General features: G+C 54.4%; 1 protein-coding gene and 1 long non-coding RNA gene across 16 annotated transcripts in view; both read right to left on the reverse strand.

Moving 5' to 3' along the window:
* NUDCD3 (NudC domain containing 3) overlaps positions 1 to 20777 on the reverse strand; it is a 59575-nt gene that overhangs the window by 23879 nt on the left and 14919 nt on the right. The gene's annotated exons all lie outside the window — the stretch shown is intronic.
* Positions 8003 to 10917, reverse strand: LOC116569283. 2 transcript variants are annotated; one of them, XR_004276950.1, is made up of 3 exons: positions 10370 to 10917; positions 9119 to 9682; positions 8003 to 8826 (listed from the first exon to the last, which is right to left on the reverse strand). It is a non-coding gene; the product is annotated as an uncharacterized LOC116569283 (long non-coding RNA). The 2 variants fall into 2 exon arrangements; XR_004276951.1 differs by having other exon boundaries at positions 9119 to 9450; positions 9567 to 10917.

Consider the following 20777-nt stretch of genomic DNA (forward strand, 5'->3'; position numbering starts at 1 on the left):
TCCTGTCATGTGCAGGTGCTCTGGGCCCCTCTCGCCTTGTCATCCCTGCTGGGCCTGCAGCCACACCCCTGCAGCTGCCTCTGAGTACACTGGGGGTGGGGAGAGGGGAGGGGAAGAGTGAGTCAGCAGCCAGGGTGCAGACAGCAGGCAGGCCTCCCCGCAGCGCCCACGTCCGAGGAGCCCATCAGCCCCATGACAGGCTTCTGACCGGGTGTTAAAGGAAACGTGAGGCCAGGCTCCCTGGCCTGCACACGTGGGAGCTCTGCTCAGCCCCTCCCTCCACGTGGGCTCCGGTGCGTGGCAGGCACCCAGGGGCCTCCTTCCTCCCGCAGGCAGGAACAGCAGTGGCCAGGAGGAGACATGGTGGGGAAAGGGGCCACAGGCCCAGCATGAAGGCGTCTGAGCAGAGGCTCGAGTGAGCACAGAGAACGGGGACCGCTGTATAACGGGACACCCGGGGGCCATCCTCACGTCCCTCCCCAGCTTGTGGGAGTGCAGGTGACTCCCTGGAGTGCACCTAGTGGGAGGGACCGGGACCTGAGCATGTGCATGTGCACACACGTGTGGGGGGCATGGGGAGCGTGTGCATGTTTAAGCAGTGAGATCTCTCCCTTCCCCCATAGCTCCATCTCTCCCACCACATCCAGCGCCCAGACAGGAGCCACAGCACCTGAGAACACAGGGATTCTTCTCTGGGTGTCTGCGTTCCGCAAGCTGGAAGAGGTGAGCCCACCCTTGCAGGCCAAGGCCCTGCTGCAGGACCCTTTGCCAGCCGCGCCCTCCTGCAAGTGGCACCAAGACTGGACCTCCAGGCTCACCGTGCAGCTTGGAAAGGAAAGGTCTGACAGACACAGCGAGAGAGGGAACACAAGCAGGGGGCGTGGGAAAGCGAGAAACAGGCTTCCCGCCGATCAGGGAAGCACAAGACATGTGTGCAATGTGTGCAGCGACCCACCTGGGGGCTCCAGGGAGGCCCACCATGCTCACAGCCTCCCTTCCCAGCAGCAGCTGCATGCCCTCCTCCCCCCACCCTCACAGGTGACTCTCCAGCCGCCACCTCTTCCCAGCTCCTGGGGCAAGAGAGCCCACAGCGTGGGGTGCCCTACTCCAGGCCCAGCTTCATGAAGTCCAGGAGCCTCCCTGACATCCACTGTCCCTTCTTGCAAGGGTCACCAGGGCATCACACTGTCGCCATCCTCTCAGCACACTCCTGCCTGGACAGGACAGGAGCCTGGACAGTCTGGCCAGCCACTTTCACAAGAAAGGGAGGCTTCCTGGCCCTCTAGGGCACTTGGGGAGACATACTGCACATCCTAAGATGTTCATGCTTTACCCTTTCCCTCTCAACAATCCAGCCTCAGTTCTGTTCTCTCCACTTGGCGTCACCAGGTCAGCATCCAGCACCAGTCTTCCCAGCTGGAGCAACCCGTGTCCTACCGGGACCAGAGCCTGAGCAAGGACACCATGCAAGACGAGGAGGCCCCGAGAAAGGGACACATGAGCCCCCAAGGGGCTCCTGCTGGCAAAGATGAGACCATTTGAAAATCCAAAGAGAACAATGTCAGCGCGCCTGAGTGCTGCGAGCCGAGCCCCACAGCGGGCTCCGTGCTGGACATGGAGCCTGCTGAAGGTTCTCTGCTCCCCTGCCAAAACACAAAGTCCACAGAAGACTGAAACGTGATGTCTCCAAAGCTCCATAAGCTCATGAAACAAAAGCCCATCAGCCCCCTTGACATCCAGAATACAGCACCATCTGAAAATTAATAAAACTGTTCTACAGAAGCCAGAATTTCAGAAAGCCTCGTCCCTCTATAAGGACTCCAGACAGCAAATGAAGGCGGCAGACCAGCATGAGAAAGTCATCATTTCGTCGCCTGCACTAGAAACCTGACTCTGGGCAGCAGTGCTCGGGGGGCCATCGGCTGAAGAGCTGATGAGGGGGGTGGGGGTCTGCCCAAAGAAGGGTCCAGAACACCCATGTCCACAATGCCAGACCCCAGGTGCTTCCTGCGATGTCCCCACCTTTGTGACAGTCCCCAGCGCCGGGCCTAAACCCAATACCCCTGGCAGGGTACGAGGGCAGGAGCAGAGAACAAGGTCATCAGAACCATGAATGCAATGGCGGCCCAGTCCAGAACGTAGGAAATCTAAGAAAAGTTCCAAGTTTCTTTATTTTTTTTTTTTAAGATTTTATTTATTTATCTGACAGACACAGCGAGAGAGGGAACACAAGCAGGGGGCATGGGAAAGCGAGAAACACGCTTCCCGCCGATCAGGGAACCCAATGTGGGTCTCGATCCCAGGACCCTGAGATCATGACCTGTGCTAAAGGCAGACGCTTAACGACTGAGCCACCTGGGCGCTCCAAGCTCCAAGTTTCTTTACAAGCAAACAGCAAGACATTAAAGAGGGAGGGGAAGTATTCTAAACCCAGAGGCTCAGAAGACGCAGCAAGCGGAACAGCATGCTGGGGCTGCCTGAAGGCGCATCTGAGAAGAGCCACTGATGAGGCACCGTGCAGCAGCGGGACACTGGACACAGTCTAGCAGTGGGCGACCAACAGAAGGTCACAGCAAGTACATTAAGCTTCAGTCCTACTTTACTGAAGTCTGGATGGGTGAAGTTTCACGATTTCTGGATTTGTCCTATCAAAACCAAAACCAAAACAAAGTCGGGGCAGATAACGATGGACGAGGTATGAAGAATGCCAGGTGAGGAAGCAGAAGGAAGCTTCGTGGGCGCGGACGGTGTGGCTGTCTCCTTTCACGGAATTGTGAAAGTCGGGGGCAGGGGGAGGGTCTGTCCTGGCTGTGCACCCAGTGGGGGACCCACAGACCTGGGCGGTGGGGGAAGCATCCCGCCAAAAGACCTCACCTATGGATTTCCAAGGCTGCCCCATGAGCCAGCCCCTGCAGTGTGCCTGCGTGGAATCCCACCGACCCAACGCCTCTGCCCACCGAGTGCACAGGACAGAGTGTCTCAGGGCAACCTGCACTCACGTTCCTGTGTGTGCCCAGGCTTCCTGGCCATGTCCTCTCACGTCTGTGACACTCCTGCACGGCTTCTGTTGGCGCTGTCCCTGGTTTGCACCAGGACTCTATAATCATGGGAGGGGAACTCTGTCGGCTTCACAGCTCACAAACATCTTCTCCTGGTGGGTAAGCACTCCTCACACGTTCCTCATGATGTCCGTTTAACACAAGCCCCATCTCTGGAATAAACGGCTCCTGGGCCCTCCCTTGCTGGGGGCCCTCCCATGGCCTACCAGGGCCCCCTCCTGGGCTCTGATCCCTATGGTCCTCCAGTCACCAGCCTGTGCCTATCCTTGCTCATGTGTGTTCACACTTCGGCCCTGACCAGGCGTACCAAAAGCCCATGTGAAGACAGAGTGTAAGGCCAAGACGTCCAGAAGAACTGGCAGGGACTCTGCCCACCACTGTCAGGACTTGATAGAAAATTCTAGTAACAAGTATATTTCGATAATCTGCTTTTAACATTTTAATTTTGCAGCACAATTTAAAAATCCCAGATGATTCTCTACCTAAGAGAAATGAGGCAAGGTAGGTGACGTTCGCCATAATATGACCATGACCGATCTGATAGGTTTCACTGCAAGTCACGGGAGCACCTGGGACCATGTGCGCAGCTGTCGCCAAACAAACCTCGTCGGTATTTACTGCACGCTGTGCTCATTCACCAGAAGGGGAAGCTTGTTAGGTGAGACTTTTTCTAAAATCACGTTAATTACCTGAACAAGGGAAAGAGCGTTCCAAACGTTTTACGAGCACATGCGTGTAAAACTCCTACCTCCCAACAAAACGAGGTAACACACGCCAGGAGCGCGTCAGGTGCAGAACGCTCAACTCTTACCCGTTAGAAGCTCAGACGAGCCCAACCAGCCTTCCCATTGCAATGCTCGACGGAACACAATGCCCATCCGAGAAGCAGTCACACACGGGGGACACCACCGGATCCCACATCCCCTGCCGGAGGGACGCAGCCCACAGCACAGCCCTGGGGCCAAATGCACACAGCACATGCAGAGAAGCCCCAGTGGCAGGAGGCCCGGTCAGGGTGACACGCAAACCAGAGAGCCCCAGCATGAGAGCCGGCACTGCCCCAAAACCCCCAAGACGCCTGAGCTGAGCGGGGCACCTCAGCTCCGTCCCCGGCCTCCCTTGCCTTCCGACAGCAGCATCCCCAGAGCCATCCAGTCTCCCTCGGATGTAAGCTGAACGCGGTTCGTAGCCTCCAAACCGCTCCTCGCACCGGGAGCCCCGCGGCGCCCAGCCCCAGGCGGGCCCCCAGCCCACACTGCCATCTGGAAGGCCTCTGGGAAGGCGAGCTGCAGCCAGACGTGTCAGGCCAGCGGGGCACGCGGCGGTTTCTGGGGCCACCACATGCCAGCACACGAGGTACACACACATGCACGCACGCGGACGGACACGGCAGGGCGCCGACCCCCCCAGCCTGCTGCAGATGGGCCAAGCTTTGAGAACCGCAAAGTGCCACACTGGCAGAACCAGGGGAGGCATCACTTCCACAACAGGTAAAGCGAAGACGCTGGGCAAAGGACTCTGCAGAGGCTGGAAAGGGCAGTGGGTCTTCCGAGGTCCAGGCCTTGGCGGGAGGGAAGACGTGAGAGCCGGGGGACGAGGTGGGGTCACAGGGCTCCAGGGGTCGCAGAAAGGCTGCCACCAGCAAGTCTGAGCCACGCAGGCGAGCAAGACCTCGGCACAGGCCCCGGCACGTCGTGTTGCCCCACTGGACTTCTGTCCGTCGCACCTCCCACACACAGGGCACAACTCCCCGCGGGTCAGGTCTGCAGCAGCCCTGCCTCCAGCCATCACCACACACCTGACACCAAGCTCTCCTGCCCGACATACGTGAAGAGCTGTCCTCCTTGGCGTGTCTGTCCCCCATGTCGCACGATGCACGTCCCCGTGCTTCCCGCCTGGCCCTTACCACGTGCGTCAAAACTACAGTTTTTGCACCCTGGGGCCAGCTCCCCCCCAGCCTTGCAGGCTCAGCAGCCAAGTACCCCGAAGACAGATGCATCCTACCAACAGCGGCCCTGGTGGAGGGCTCTGGACAGACTGGATCTCAGCACAGCAGGCCGGGGACGGGAGACCTGGGGACCCAAGCACTTGGGATGAAGAGGGTGTCCGTGCCGATCGGTGTCCCCAGGAAGCCTCCATGCTCTCCAAGCAGCTTTGTCACCTGGTCCTTGTCTGCACGAGCCCCATAACCTGGAATGATCAGCGCAAGCAGCGCGGGACTGGACTGGCTCTCCACCTGGACCCAGGCACACACCTCCCTCACCGCACACACACGCCTGCCATCACCATTCTGGAAGCACATGAGGAACTACAAGGTTTCTTTCTATTAAATGAACTTTTCTCCAGAATCAGCACAAGGTAACAACCACTGTATTTAGTGGTAGAGAAACCTCTTTCATACACAATCCCACAAAGATGAAAAAGAATCAATTATCCTGAAATAAGTTCTACTGCTTTTAAATTTGCCTGGATTTGATCTTGTTCTGTAAACAACACGTGTTCTCAACACATAAGCATTAGAAACAAATATAGAAACGAGACCCACTCAAGAGTAGGAAAAAGGTTTAATTCAGGCTTTAAAATTTAAAAAAAATTAAGTCAAGAATTCTTAGTTCAAATTCTGTTACCACAAAGTGAAAACAAAGATAAGTTTCAAAAACTCTTTTCTAAATTGAAAAACAGACTTAAAAAGCAACCAATTTATACCACAGAACCCCCAAAGGCTGCTGAATCGGGACACGAACCCCCTCAAGAGAAGAAAGGTGGGCTGAGTGCGGGGAGGGAGCGAGCCTGTGTCCAGGAAGGAGGGGCCCGTCCCACTCCATACTAGCAAGGGCACTGGAGGTAGAGACGCATCTGCAGGTGTCCACGCTCTCACAGCAAGACGACACCAAGCTCAGAAACAAGAACAGCGTGGTACTTGAAGATCCGCGGCAACAATCCCTCTCAAAAACAACGAGCTTGTGTAAATGAGTAATGACAGCAAAGACAAAAACCAACTCAACACGAGGACCAGCAGATGCAGCTGAAGAAAGACGCGTGCACCTCCCCGGAAACGGAACAGAACGAGAGGGAGCACAGAAGGAGGTGGCTGGGACGCTGGAAGCGGGAGGCGAGAATCAGAAAGAACCGCAGCAACGTCCATGGACGTGCAGGACAGGCGTCCAAGCGGCAGCCACACCGGCATGCCCTCCCAGAGCCAGGGCCACTGCACGAGGGGTCCCCGCTGCACACAGGCATCCTGGGTCCCGGGCTTTCCTCCAGGCAGCACCAGAGGCCCATCAGGTCACGAGCAGACTGCGCAAGTCCTCATCCCACGATCCCCCAAAACCGGGATCTCAGAGGGGCTCCTCTCAGGGTCACTTCCTCTGCAAGGCGCCAGAGGACGTTCCTGACAGGGACGGGACACCCTAGCTGCCACCCCACCTGCCTGCGCGCTTAGGGGTGGGTCTGAGCCCTGGCCCGGGACTAGGGGCCAGACAAGGGGCCCACTCTCCGCACCTCTGCTCAGTGAGAGGATCCAGGCCGGGCAACCAAGCAGGAGAATAAACGAGTAAAAGGCACTCGCCAGAGGGAAGAAGCAAAACTCTGTCTACGGATGGTACGACCTGGTGTACACACACAATCCTCAACAATCTATTAAATGTTTAACTGAAGTTAATGCGGGAGTTAAGCAAAGCTGCAGCTTACAAAACCAATGTAGTACTCAACCGTGTCTCTCTGCCGTCGCTACAAACGACCTGAGAAGATCACACCAACCATTCCGCCTGCGGCTACAACCAGGGCACCTGTGGCTCAGCCCATGCAGTGTGCAGGCTCGCTCTCGAGGCCCTGGGTTCAAGCCCCATGCTGGGTGCACAGGTTACCGACATAAATAAAGCTTACTATTAAAAAATAAATAAATAAAATAAAATACTGAGGAACAAATTTAATGGCCAAAAATAACCCCACAAAACTGAGTCTCCAAAAACAATAAAACATGGCAGAAAGAACTAAAGAAGAGCAAATAAAACAGGCACCTCAAGGTCACGGACAGGAAGACAAGCAATAATAAGGCAGCAATGCGCCCCAGACAAGTCCACGGCCAGCGCAGCATGTGTCAGGACTGCAACTGGCTTCTGGGCAGGAACAGACAAGCTGACTCCGAAACCTACGCAGACATGCAAGGACAGAACAGCCAAAACAGGGGATCCTGGGTGGCGCAGTCAGGTACACATCCCAACTCTTTCATTTTGCTCAGGCCATCATCTCAGGTGCTGGGATCGAGCCCCGCAGCGGGCTCTGTGCTCCATGGAGAGTCTGCTGGAGAGTCTGCCTCTGCCTCCGCCCCTGCTACCATGTTCATGCTCTCTTAAGACAAAAAAAGAAAAGCCCAAACAATCTTGAAAAAGGAAGGCCAATTAGAAGACTCACACATCCCAATTTCACAGCGTCCTGACCCCCACAGTAGTCGCGACAGCACGGCATTAGCACAGAACAGGCACAGGATTCAGCAGAATAAAACTGAGGGTCCAAAAGAAATGTGGAGGTTCATGGCCAATGGCTTCTCAACAAGGAAACCAGGTCCACTGGACAAGGAAATGACATGTCTTTCAACAACCGATGCTGGGACAACCGGATATCCATATGGAACATGACCTCACACACACAGAAAAAAATTCAGCAGGTTACATAAAACTCTAGGAAAAAATACAAGAGTAAATCATGGTGATCTTGGGCTACCACAAGTACATAGAACCAAAAAAAACTGAGATAAATCAGACCTCATCAAAATTAAGATTTTTGTGCATCTTGTCAATGTCAAGAAAGAAAAAAGGGAACCCACAGAATGGGAGAGAAAATACTGGCAAATCATTTATCTGAAAAGGGTCTCACATCCAGAATATATAAAGAACTCTTCTATTTACGGATTAAAATGAAACCCAATTAAAAAGTGAGTGACAGGTCCAAACAGGCATTTCTCCAACGAAGATGTACAAATGGTCAATAAGTACATGAAAAAAATATGCGACATTTTCAGTCATTGGGTAATGCCGATCTAAACCAGGAGTATGGTTATGACCAAAAAGACAGACAGTAACAAGTGTTTGACAAGGCTGTAGAGAAACCGGCACCCCACCGGGCGCTAGTGCACAGGGGCAGCTGCTCTGGAGAAGTCTCATGGTGTCTTCAAAAGGCTAAACACAGAGCTAGTGTCGGATTCCGCCAGGCACTGCCAGGGCTGCGCCCGAGGAAACAGAGCCGTGTGTTCACACAGACACAAATACTTATAGCCCTGTTCCTCGTACAGACAAGCCGGATGTCCGTGAAGCAGGCCTTCATCATGCCAGTTGCGTGTCCACACAGCGGAGTAGGACTCAGCATGAGGAACGAGGTGCTGACACCTCCCACTAATACGGGCGAACTGGCAGAGGCTGTGCGGAGCCAAAGCAGCCAGACCCCTGCCCACAGCTGGCGTGACTCCAATGCCACTATTTTGTCGAAAATGGCAAAACTACAGACACTCAAAGTAGACTGGAGGTTCCCTAGAGCTGGGAAGTTAGGCGTGAGATAATGGGGAGGGAAGCTCTTTTGGGGGTACTAACGATGCATAGGACTGACCTGGGCAGTGACGGCTGTGCATCCTGTAACGACGCTCAGAACGTCACCGCACCTGCTGAAGGGCCCTGCGGCACGGGCTCTGGGGTCCGATTTCATTCATCTGCGCGCAATGCGAGCGTGAGAAAGGCGCTGTCTGTGAACAGGTTCCCGTATTAACCACCGTCAGCTATGGAATTGGAGGAAGAATTTATTTTTACACATACGTTATTTGTGACTCACCTGTTACAGTGGCCAAAGATTTCTAACGTTAAAACGATCTAACAAATTGTAAATGGTAGTTTTTAAACTGGAAATTCGACAAGATACTAATTATGATGAAACCTGAACAATTTTGTTTCCCCAAATTTTCTCGGCCTTGCTTTTATTACTCTTATAATTAAGTAACCGCTTCCCTTCCACGAGCTGTAGCACACAGCGGGAGAAATGCCTTTCCTAAACGCAACACACATAATCAATACCTGCTTGTCCACTGATCTCGGGACACACGGAATCGTGTCCAACTCTCCAGGATGACTTTCCATGCGTGAATACAGCGGGAGAGAAGTGGAAGCTGCGATTAACGCGACCACACCAGCTTCCCGCAGCACAGTTCATGAGAGGGAACCAGCAATAACCCTCCAGTTACACGCAGTTTCACCGTGACATCAGCTGAAGATCACAAGGGTATAAGGCAGAAGCTACCCATGTCAAGTGATGTTCATTTAAAGGAATCAAACATCAAAGGGCAGTCTTGTCCCTTTCACAGACGATGGTGCATCCACACTGTGGCATGAAGGGAGACAGAACTTTCCTAAAATCCAACAGGGGAAATCACACAGAGACAAGACACATGATCAAAATCCCTGGCGGGATCAACCAGAAAGAGGAAAGCAGTGCACAAGAAGAAACACGAATCTATTTACAAACCCAAGAGAAGGGCATGTGGCCAGAATCCAGGCGCTGGAGCAACGAACAGAGGCAAACGCCGTGGGTAAATCACAGTGTGGGAAACTTCGTGTCTCTTCTCACCACAGTGGCACAACCTAAGCGAAGGTAATATCACCACCAAAACCCACTCTCCAGGACAGGCGGTCCAGGACGTGGCCCCCCGGCCCACAGGCTGTCGGCGGAGCACACCACCCTCAGCCACAAGCCCTTTCCGACACCCAGCGGTACACGTAATGTCACCAACACCCAAAGCTAGATGACCCGAGGAAAAAAAACCAAAACACACACAAAAACAGCTTTCAGCCCTGACGCCTAGTGACCCTTGTCCTCTCCCGAAGGACGTTAGAGAATCAGCCTCCTCAAACGAGGAGAGGAGAGAGCAGGAGGGCCGCATGGACATAAAGGACAGAAGGACCCAGTGCTTCAACTCTGTGGGGAAAAGAAAGATCTAGAGTTTTAAGTGCTGGCTGCAGAGGAAACTCCAATTTGCACTTTGCACTACATTCACACAAGGCACAGTACACTCCCTGGGAACTGACTCCACCACCCAACGGTGGCCACCCAGCCTTCCCCACAAGCCCTGCATTGAGGGCTTTCAGCTTTCCTCTGCTGGAAGAACTCTGTCTCTCTTCAAAGCTGCTTGAACTGTGCCCCTAACTCTTTCCCAGCAGCACATTCCCTAGGTGCCCCCTGCCAACGCTCCTTCCAGACTCCAACCCCCCCAGGGAGGGCCCTCCTGCCTACCGGCCCCCACACCGGTCCATGGGCCTGCTCCAGCACACCTTCTGCAGAAGAGAAGCATGCTGGGTTGTCCTGGGTGCTGGGATGCAGCTATCCATCCGTAGTTCGCACACGGCCAGCCCCTCAAACATCACTCGTGGAGCCCTCAGTGCCTATATAAGAGAGACGGAGAAGAAGCTGGGAGCCAAGCCCAGACCAGACGGGACACGGCAGCTCCTGGGCCTTCGAGGGAAAGTGCCCACACCTGGGATGGGCACGTGATGCCGGGGCTCATACAGCAAATGGCACAGGCTCTGACCTGCCGGTGAGCAGGCGGGTCTCCCAGGCAGATGCTCTCAGCACGGCGAAGCACGAACACGGGCTAGTGCAGGTACTCAGAGAGTTCTTCCATGGCCCAGAGCCAGTAGTCTTGCACAGACCTATGTGCACACACGGGGAGGAGGAGACACGAACGGTACAGTGCCCGTGTCCTAGAGGACCATGTCCAGCAACTTCACAAAGACCTGGACATATTTTGCTTTGCAAACAACATATTCCAGGGGTTGCCTGGTGGCTCAGCAGATTAAGCCGTCAGCCTTGCGCTCAGGTCATGATTCCAGGGTCCTGGGATCGAGCCCCGCATCGGGCTCTCCTGCTCAGCGGGGGAACCTGCTTCCTCCTCTCTCTCTGCCTGCCTCTCTGCCTACTTGTGATCTGTGTGTCAAATAAATAAATAAAATCTTTAAAAAAAAAACATATTCCATAAACTGCTGTTGAAATTTCATATAAAAATGTTAACATGAGGACAGAAATGACCCTCCCAAGCGTCCTCAGTACGCCCGCGGCTAGGTCACCTGCAGAGCAGCACACACGCTGCTCCTGCACCATCACCAGACAGCTGTGTCTCCAGGAAAATCCCCAGCCCAAGTTCATCCAGATACGACCTTAACACTCCATGGGTTAAAGAAACCCTGAAGCAGGTCACCCCACCCTTGCAAAAAGGAAATTTCCAGCTGAGGGGCTGCTCTCAGAGGCAGGGGTGCTGCCCAGCATGGGAGGCTTGGTGGGGACTGGTGGTTCCAGGCCCCACACCCTCCACACACCCCACCAGGCGCCAGCAGGTGGAAGCCTGGAGCCCAGCTCTAGTGTAGACAGAAACTCCATTTTTCACCTGGTCTCCTTACAACGTGCATTTCCCAAGCACACAACTCTGTAAGCGTGTTTGATTCTGAGCTCTATGGCAAGTTCCCCACCTTCCTGAAACTCGCAGCCCCTGCAGCACTGCTCAGGTGACCACGCCAGGAGCCTCTACCTCAAGGTAGTGCTGGGCAGGGCCGCAAAACACTTATAAAGAGGGAGCGAGCGCCGGTCGGGCAGGGTTTAGAGAACAGCTTATAAGGAAACCTAGTTTTCACATTTTATATAAATGGACACCAAGCTGCTCTCCGGCAGAGAGACGTCTCTCCTGGAGACATCTCTGCAGATAAACGTAAGGGTCTGAAGAGTGAAACCAGACACGAGGCAGGACACTGCCACCTGCCAGCAGGGGCGTCCGCAGGGCTCTGCCTGGCTCCGGGGGACGCGGTGGGCTCGTAAAGGCCCAGCCCTGTCCTCGCGCGGCTTCACAGAGCTCCAGACTAAGATGGTCCGATGGGGAGCATGACGCTCCGTGAACCCGAGCAGTGCGCTGGTCCACATGCATACGGGTTCTGCCCGCTGCCCCAGCCCCAACAGAGGGGCACATGAGCTGGGCCTGTCCTGAGAGGTCCCACAGCTTGCTGACGCCAACAACTGACTCTCTTCCTGAACCAGCCCCTGCGTTTTTGTAACAAATGCCAGGGGGACCAGGGGGACCGTGGCTCACGCACACAGATGCAGCAGATGGACTAAGGCACGAACATGGCGAGGATGCCACAGATCGCACCCATGGAATTACAAAGTGTACAAACGAGGAAACGGCGAAATCCTTCATAACCTCATTGTAGGGAGGGCTTTCTAACTCAAAATCCCAATGCAAAAAATAAATAAAAAATATAAACGTGAAATATAATATAAATAAAAATAAAAGACTAATGCATTTTATAACAAACATTTTAAATATTAAACACCTTTGCTTGGGAAAAAATTATAAGCAACGTCAAAAACAAAAAAAGACAAATAAATTGGAAAAAATATATTACAAATAAAGACCTAATTTTCCCAGTATACATAGGGAGCTCTGAAAAACCGAAGGACAAAACAACAAGGTCTCACGGTCTCACAGAAAACGGGCAGAAGACACAGAGAGCGTTCTCAGAAAACGATATGGTGTGGAACTACAATGTCACACGTCATCCAGGTAAGCACTAAGATGTCAGCGCACCCCTCTTCCGGGCAAGCTCGACTCCAGAGTGTAGCGCGTCCCCAGCCCAGCTGTAGGGACAGGCTGTCACATGTTGTGCAGAGCCGTCCACACAGGCTGGGGTGCCCTACCTAACAACAGGGAACGGGGGAAATGGGGGGGGGGTCCTGGGGAAGCTTCCAGTTCTCTCCCATCTGAGAAGAGCTCGTTCTGGGTGGCGACTTAGGGCAATGTGCAGTTCGCAGAACACGCCAGGCTGTACCTGAAGCTACACCCACAGCAGACGTGGGCGGCATGTCATCTTGGCTGCGGGGGCCCGTCTTCCAGCACCCCCTTCCCGCACAGCTCTGAGTCAGAAGACGCCCGAGGACAACGTGAAACGCTCAACAGGGCCACAGCCTCGGCCGGCAGGCACACAACAGACACGGGCTGGAGCCCAGCGCTCACAGGCCGCGCGGGGCCTGAAGAGAAGGCAGAACGACCCCCACACACAAGGCAGGGCTGTGGGGCTCACACGTGTATTCTCATGTGTGCACACGTACGCACGGGGCAGCCTGTTTGCACGCTCAGGCGAACGAGCAGTCACGGGGTGGGGGGGCGACGACTCAAAGCCCAGCTCTGTGCGCATACCCCCTCTGCACACACGGGCGTGCACGCACACCCAAACGGGCAGCACACAGTCCAGAGCACAGCTGGGAGGCAGACACCAGGGCTCCGCTCCCGCAGTGCGGCAGCCGGCTTGGAGCCCAGGCCGTACCCCAGGGCTGGAGTGCACAGCCATGGAAAGGTGACAGACTTCGCTGGGCGATGGGAACCTGGAATGCACAGCCGCGGCTCAGCAGAGCCCGAGGAAAGCCAGCTTCCTGGAGAGGCTGAGGCCACGGGATGCCAAGCAGGTGCGCTCACGTCCCCAAGACAGGCCGGGGACAGATACAGACTCCAACGCCACAGCCGCTGTCTGCGCACGGGCCGGCCGCGCTCGCTGAAAGGGAACAGCGCCGCTCCAAAGCTGAACTCGGGGAGTCATTTCCGGTGGCTCTGCGGCTCCTCACAAGGGTCTTGCCACTGCTCCAAAGCATAAGGAGACACTGCAAGAAAACACACTCTCCAGATGAAATGGGGAGAATCTGGGTCTTTACGACCTTTCAGGCTCCTCCAGAAAACCGTCCCGCAGGACGACAGCAGGCTAACTGGCAAAAGCGAGGCCACACGATCTAGTTCCCGTGGGAAATAGGGCTCACCTCACGCAGGGCTGGACTGCAGCTGCGGGGCAGCGGCCCCTTGGAGGGGAGGGTCCTGGCCACCTGCACCGCGGGCCTGCCCAGACATGGGCGCCGACCCTCACCGCCCTGCCTGCACGCCCACCGGCGTTGGGAAGGACTCACAGCCGCCCTCAGACCTCAGGCTGCTCCCCCTGCTCCGCGCCCATTTGCTGGGAACAGGCGGACCCACCCCTGCCAGCAGGGCATGCATCCGCCACGGTAGCTGACTCACACTATCTATGCGGGAAGGTGGGCTCTAGGCGTCTGCAGGACAAGAGGGGCCCAGACTCAGTGGGGGCCCAGCAGGGCAGGACTTGGTGACCACAGGACACACAACGGTCATTCCCTCAGTGTCAGGACACATACTTGTTTATTTTAGCGAGAACTCATGAAAGCATGGGGGGAAGGCAAAGGGAAAGAGAGTCTCGAGCCTGATGAGCAAGGTGCCTGACGTGGGGCTCGATCCCACAGCCCTGAGATCATGACCTAGGCCAAAAACCAAGAGCTGGACTAAGCCACGGGGTGGCCCTCGGGGGACACTCCTACTCCTTTCATCTTGGTTGAACGTGTACTTCCTAGTTTTCCTCAATGAACAAGTGCCCCTTTTGCAGACCTCACGGTCAAGTGCTTCATCCACGCTGAGCTCTGATTCCAGAACAAAGCCAGCAGAGCAGACACCAAGCCGTGGGCAGAGCTGAGCAACGCACCCCAGGCAGCTGGCCCAGAGAATCCGCAGCACTGGCGAGGCCGGTGTGGATGCGTGGGCACGGAACCACCGTGCGAAACCGACCGTGGGCGGCAGGGGGTGTGGGCAGCATGTGGGGGAGGTCCTGAGTGCGGACCAGTGTGTGACAACCATGCCCGCTCACTTGGCTGGGAGCCCGAGGCAGCCAGGATCCTCCTGCCTGCACAATTCTCCCAAAAGGGCTCCCCGTTGAGACACGGAGGCAGGGGTCCCGGTCAAGGAAACAGAAGATCCACCGCACCCTCTTTTCCACTGCCACGATCTCTTCAAATATCTGCAGGCGGCAGTCCAAAATGCCAGGAAAAAAACATTTGGGGGGAAGGAAGCTCCAAGGCAGGAGGGCTACCATGGAAACCGATCTAAATACAGGCGAAACCCAAGGCGCCCAAGCAGACACGGCGCGGGGACGAGAGCTGGCGCAGAGAGGCAGTGCGGCAGTGACCGCTGGACCCGCGGGGGGCAGCTGCTGGACATAGCCAGGACAGGCCGCCAGGCCCACTGAGCGCATCGTCCAGGGGCCCCCTCAGCGTCCCCATCATCAAGCAGATGCAGCCTCAACCTGAAATGCGTGGCAAGCTACAGCTAGCTCTCCCCAGCTGCAAAGGGGCGTGTGTGGGCCCTTGTGGGGGGCTGCGCCCCGCCTTCCTGTGAGGTGGGGGTCTGCTGCTTCCGCTCTCTGAGGATTCTGGGGCTTATTTTCCTGGGGGTACAGCAGGGTTCTCTCTCTTCTCTTACGCAGGACCCAAGAGAGGGGGCAGGATAGGCAGGCAGCCCCGGAGCAAGTCAGGGAGTCAGTCGCCCCCATGCCCACCCCGTACACCCTGCCCCCTCCAGCTGGGGCGCAGGCAGCAGGTCATGGCGTCAGCAGCACCGCCTTCCGCAGCAAGAGGAAACAAGGACCTGGAAGAGTGTTCTCCTGGGCGGACACGAACATCTGAAATGACATCCCTCCTACTGTACTCCGCTTCCCCGGGGACTCCTGGAACGCGCTCGAGTGTTTTTAGGTCACAGCTCGTCCTACCACCCACTTACTGTGGAGCTCAAGCAGCAGCGAACAGAAGGCTCTCGGGGGCCTGCCTGCACTGGGATGCCGTGCACGGGGAAGGATAGCCCCAGGGGATGGGGGGAGAGGCCGGAACCCACTGTGCCCATCCCCCCCAGAGAGAAGATGCTGTCTGAGAGCACGGGGACCCCTCCTGTGGACCCCTGAAGGGCGCAGGCTGCCTTCCTGCCAACGGCCCCCTGCCACCCCCCAGGCTGGGCCTGCGGTAAGCCACAGCTGCCCCACAGAGGGGAGAAGCTCCTTCCAACCCCATAAGGCGACAGTGCGGCCGCAGGAAGCAGCACGGCTCGCATCCTTGGTGATGGAGGAGCGCCCAGCCCTCCATCCCCACGGCCTCCCGTCAGAGGCCCATGCAGGCTGGCAACCCTGCCCACCAGCCGCCCAGGTCCCGAGACAAAGGACCCACACACTCACGCCCCAGGCCCCACCAAGTGGAAGCAGAGGCCCCACGCTCAGCTCCAGACGACACGCTCCCCGCACCGCCGCGCACAGCCCTGCCAGGCCTGGAAGCCTGGAGCCTCCCCTGTTCCCAGGCAGGCAACAGCGGCCCCAAGGCCAGAGGCTGAGTGACTCAGAGCCGGCACGTGAATGCAGAGGGCATTCTCCCATCTGTACTCTACTCCCATCTGTACCCCACGCTTCAAAGGCTCTACTCCCATCTGTACCCCACATTTCAAAGAAGGGAAGTGAGGGCTGCAGTCAGGAGGGGAAAAGCCGAGCAGGAGGGTTTCAGAGGGTAACGAGAAACACACCAGGAAAGACATCAAACACCAGGCCTGGAGCCCAGCCCCAAACCCTGGTTCTCCGGTCCAAGGCCCAGGCTGCCGATGGGCCTACGGGAGGACCCACATATCACGTGGTGCAGGGACACAGAGCCAGGCTGAGAGACAACGTCCACACGTGAAAAGGACGCATCCCCTGGAAGGGACACCGCGAGCAGCAAAACCAGGGAGGGGACATCATCAGTGAGCACAATGCACACACATAATCGCACCCAAGACTGAGCGAGGGAGGAGAGAGAGCAGCCTCTCCTCCTAGGATGACAGCAGAAGCAAGGACAGGAGCAGAGTCACAACCTAGCGGCCACCTCAGCGATCACAGCGTCAGGCGACAACGGTTGACAGCTGTTTGTGGGGAAAACTACCTGGGGAAACAAGATGCACACTGCATCACAACACAGCTCTGACAACACACCTCAGGAGTGACACAGGGGGCAGAGGAAGGCCTCAGCAGAGAAATGTGGCGGCCACTGCCACCACCTCAGCTGGTCGCAGGGAGCAAGACAAAGCCACGCTGAGGGACACCCTGCCAGGAGAAAGAGACGCCAGCCCTCCCGAAAAGTGTCCAGGTCCTGAGAGACAAGATGGAGGAACTGGGCCCCAAACGCAGTGATGACCATGGGCCACCTCCTGGGCTGGGATAAGAGACACTACTGGAAAAACGGCAACATGGAACAAGGTTCAGGGGAGCTCTCAGCCGCCCGCAGTTACGGAAGACACTGACGCCAGGAGACGCAGGAATTCTCAGTACGACCTTGGCAACGTTTTTCTTCGCAGACCCGAGTTAGGTGCAAACGCGAAGTTTTTAAGAGCGCGCAGACAGGCAGAAGCTGAGAGGCACGGACGGAGCATGCGCTGGCCCTGCTCGGCCGTCAAACCCGGCTCCAGGGCCGGCTCCTCTGCTGGCAGAGGACGGGACACGCCCGATGCACACGGTCACGTGACCCCCAGGGGCCTCACGGAAGCTTCCAGACGAGGCTGCCTGTACACCCAGGCCCTGCTTGAGGCCCCGACCCTCCAACGGGCAGGTGCCCAAACTCCGCCTGTCGTACTACACCAAGGGTGTCCCAGGTTCCACTTGCAGGCGTGAGGCGTGTAGCCTGGGGTCTGGCTCACAAGCCTGAGGCCTGTGTGGAGTAGGCCCCCAGCACACCGTCCTGGCTCCCTCCCATGGGGACTCATGTCGCCAGGGAGGCTGAGCACCTGACCTCTCAGGGAAAGGCCACAGCAGCCTCAGGACCCGGCTAGGGAGTCTGAAGAACACCAAGTTGCCTTAAAAGGCATGAGGGACAAGCGGAACAGATGCCGGTGTGAAGGGTGGTACTCGAAAACTCAAGAGACACAGAAAGCTACTAGGTCACGACTTTCACTAGATGCGCTCAAGCTCAAAGGGTTGTTTTTTGACCTGACTTTAAACTTGAACCATTCATGCACTCATCTGGTACCGAGGGCCAACTACGTGCCAGGCACGTTCCAGGTGCTGGGATGGAGGGTCACAAGTAAACAGGGTCAACAGCATTGCCCTGATACCAAATCCAGACAAAGACTCCACTAAAAAAGAGGACCAGCCAGTACCACTGATGAGCAAGGGCAGAAAATTTCTCAATAAAACATTAGCAAACCAAAGCCAGCAACACATTAGAAGCATCATTCACCATGATCAAGAGGGACTTATTCCCAGGATGCAAGGATGATTCAATGTATGCCACTCAATCAGTGTGACTCATCACATCAGTGACAGAAAGGATAAAGACCGTATGATTATTTCAGCGGATGCAGAAAAAGCAACTGACAAAGTACAACATCAGTTCACAGTAAGGACCCTCAACAAAGTGGGTCTGGAGCAAACACACCTCAACAGAACAAAGGCCTTACATGAAAAACCTACAATGCCCTCCCTACTCGACGGGGAAAAACAGAGAGCTCTCTCCCTAACATCAGGAACAAGACAGGGACGTCCACTCCCACCACTTTTATTCAACGTAGTACTGGAGATTGTAGCCACAGCGATCAGACAAGAAAAAGGAAAAAAAGGGCATTCACACCTGGTAAGGAAGAAATAAAACCTCTACTTTAGGCACACGACATGACACTAGATTTTGAAAACGCTAAAGACGCCACCAAAAAAGCTACTAGAAATGACCAATTCAGGGACAGTCGCACAACACAAAATCCACATACAGGAATCCATTACATTTCTATACACTAACAATGAAGCAGCAGAAAGAGAAATTAAGAACAATCCCATCTACAACCGCAGCAAAAATAAAATACCCACAAAAAAGTTTAACCAAAAAGGTGAAAGACCTGTGCTCTGAAAACTGTACAACACTCATGAAAGAACTTGAAGAGGACCATAAATGGGAGGACACTCCATGCTCACAGGCTGGAAGAACAAATGTTGTTAAAATCTCTACACTATCCAAAACAGTCTACAGATTTAATGGAATCCCTATCAAAATACCAACAGCATTTTTCACAGAGCTAGAACAAACAATCCTAAATTTGTACAGAACCAGAAGACCCCAAATACCCAGAAAAATCTTAAAAAAGGAAAGCACAGTGGTAGCATCATGATTCTGGACTTCACACTGTATTATAAAGATATAGTGATTAAAACATTATGGTTCTGGCATAAAAACTGACACACAGATCGATGGAACAGAATACAGAGCCCGGTAACAAACCCTCAATTCTATGGTCAGCTAATCTTCGAGAAAGCAGGAAAGAATAACCAATGGGAAAAAGTCTCTTCCACAAATGATGCTGGGAAAACTAGACAGCCACATGCAGAAGAATAGAACCGGACCAGTCTCTTACACCACACACAATATCAAACCCAAAATGGATGAAAGATCTACATGTGAGACCTAAAACCATAAAAATCCTCAAAGAGAACAAAGGCAGTAATGTCTGACATCAGCTATAGCAACATTTTTCTAGATAGGTCTCTGGAGGCGAGGGAAATGAAACCAAAATAAACTATTGGGGCTTCATCAAAGTAAAAAGCTTCTGCACATGGGGCGCCTGGGTGGCTCAGTGGGTTAGGCCTCTGCCTTCAGCTCAGGTCCTGGTCTCAGGGTCCTGGGATCGAGACCCGCATAGGGCTCTCTGCTCAGTGGGGAGCCTGCTTCCCCCCTCTCTCTGCCTCCCTCTCTGCTTACTTGTGATCTGTCAAATAAATAAAATCTTAAAAAAAAAAAAAAAAAAGCTTCTGCACAGTGGTGGAAACAATGAACAAAACTAAAAGGCAACCTACAGAATGGGAGAAGGTATTTGCAAATGACATATCCAACAAAGGATCAGTGTCCAAAATCTATAAAGAACTTATACAAGTCAACATCCAAATACCAAGTAATCCTATTAAAAAATGGGCAGGAGACATGAACAGACGTTTCTCCAAAGATGACATCCAGATGGCCAACGGACACATGAAAAGTTGCTCCACATCACGTGGCATCAGCCAAATACAAGTCAAAACCACAATGAGACACCACCTCACACCAGTCAGAATGGCTGAAATGGAAAAGAAAAGAAATGTGATAAGAATATGGGGGAAAAGGAACCCCCATACACTGCTGGAATATTACTCAGCCACAAAACGAATGAAATCTTACTATTTACAACAACACGGATATCTCAAGAATGTAACATGAAGCGAAGTAAGAGAAAAATGAGTAGCATGATTTCACTCGTATGTGGATTTTAAGAAACAAAACAAACAAGCAAAAGGAAAAAGAGAGAGAGAATACCAAGAAACGGACTCTTAACTATAAGAACACAATGAAGGTGACGGGGGAGCTGGGAAACAAGTGATGGGGATGAAGGCGTACACCTGTCGTGCTGAGCACTGAGTGATACACAGAATTCCGGAAATCAGCACATCCAAGCCTGGGCTCCACACACACACCTCTCAGCTCCTCAGACGCAAGGCAGCCAAGGCCAAATCCAAGGCCCCAAAGAACCAGCCCCTTGCTTGCTCCTGCCTCCTCAGCTAACATCAGCCCCACAGTTCCAGCTGCTCTGGACAAATTTGAGAGGCAGAAAAAACGCAGGTACCTTGAAAATTCTCAATGTTAAAAATATTTCAAATGTATTAAGCAGTTACTAAAATACTATAGTAAGTACTAGATATGACCCCTGAACAACGAAGACATTAAGGGCACCAGCCGCCCCCTGCATTAGAAAATCCAGATGTGATTTCTGACTCCCTAAAGACTAACAGCCGACTGCTGACTGGAAGCCTCAGCAGGAACACAATGAGCTTGTTTTGTACGTCA

Source organism: Mustela erminea, chromosome 11, assembly GCF_009829155.1.
Source record: "Mustela erminea isolate mMusErm1 chromosome 11, mMusErm1.Pri, whole genome shotgun sequence".
NCBI classification, from domain to species: domain Eukaryota; kingdom Metazoa; phylum Chordata; class Mammalia; order Carnivora; family Mustelidae; genus Mustela; species Mustela erminea.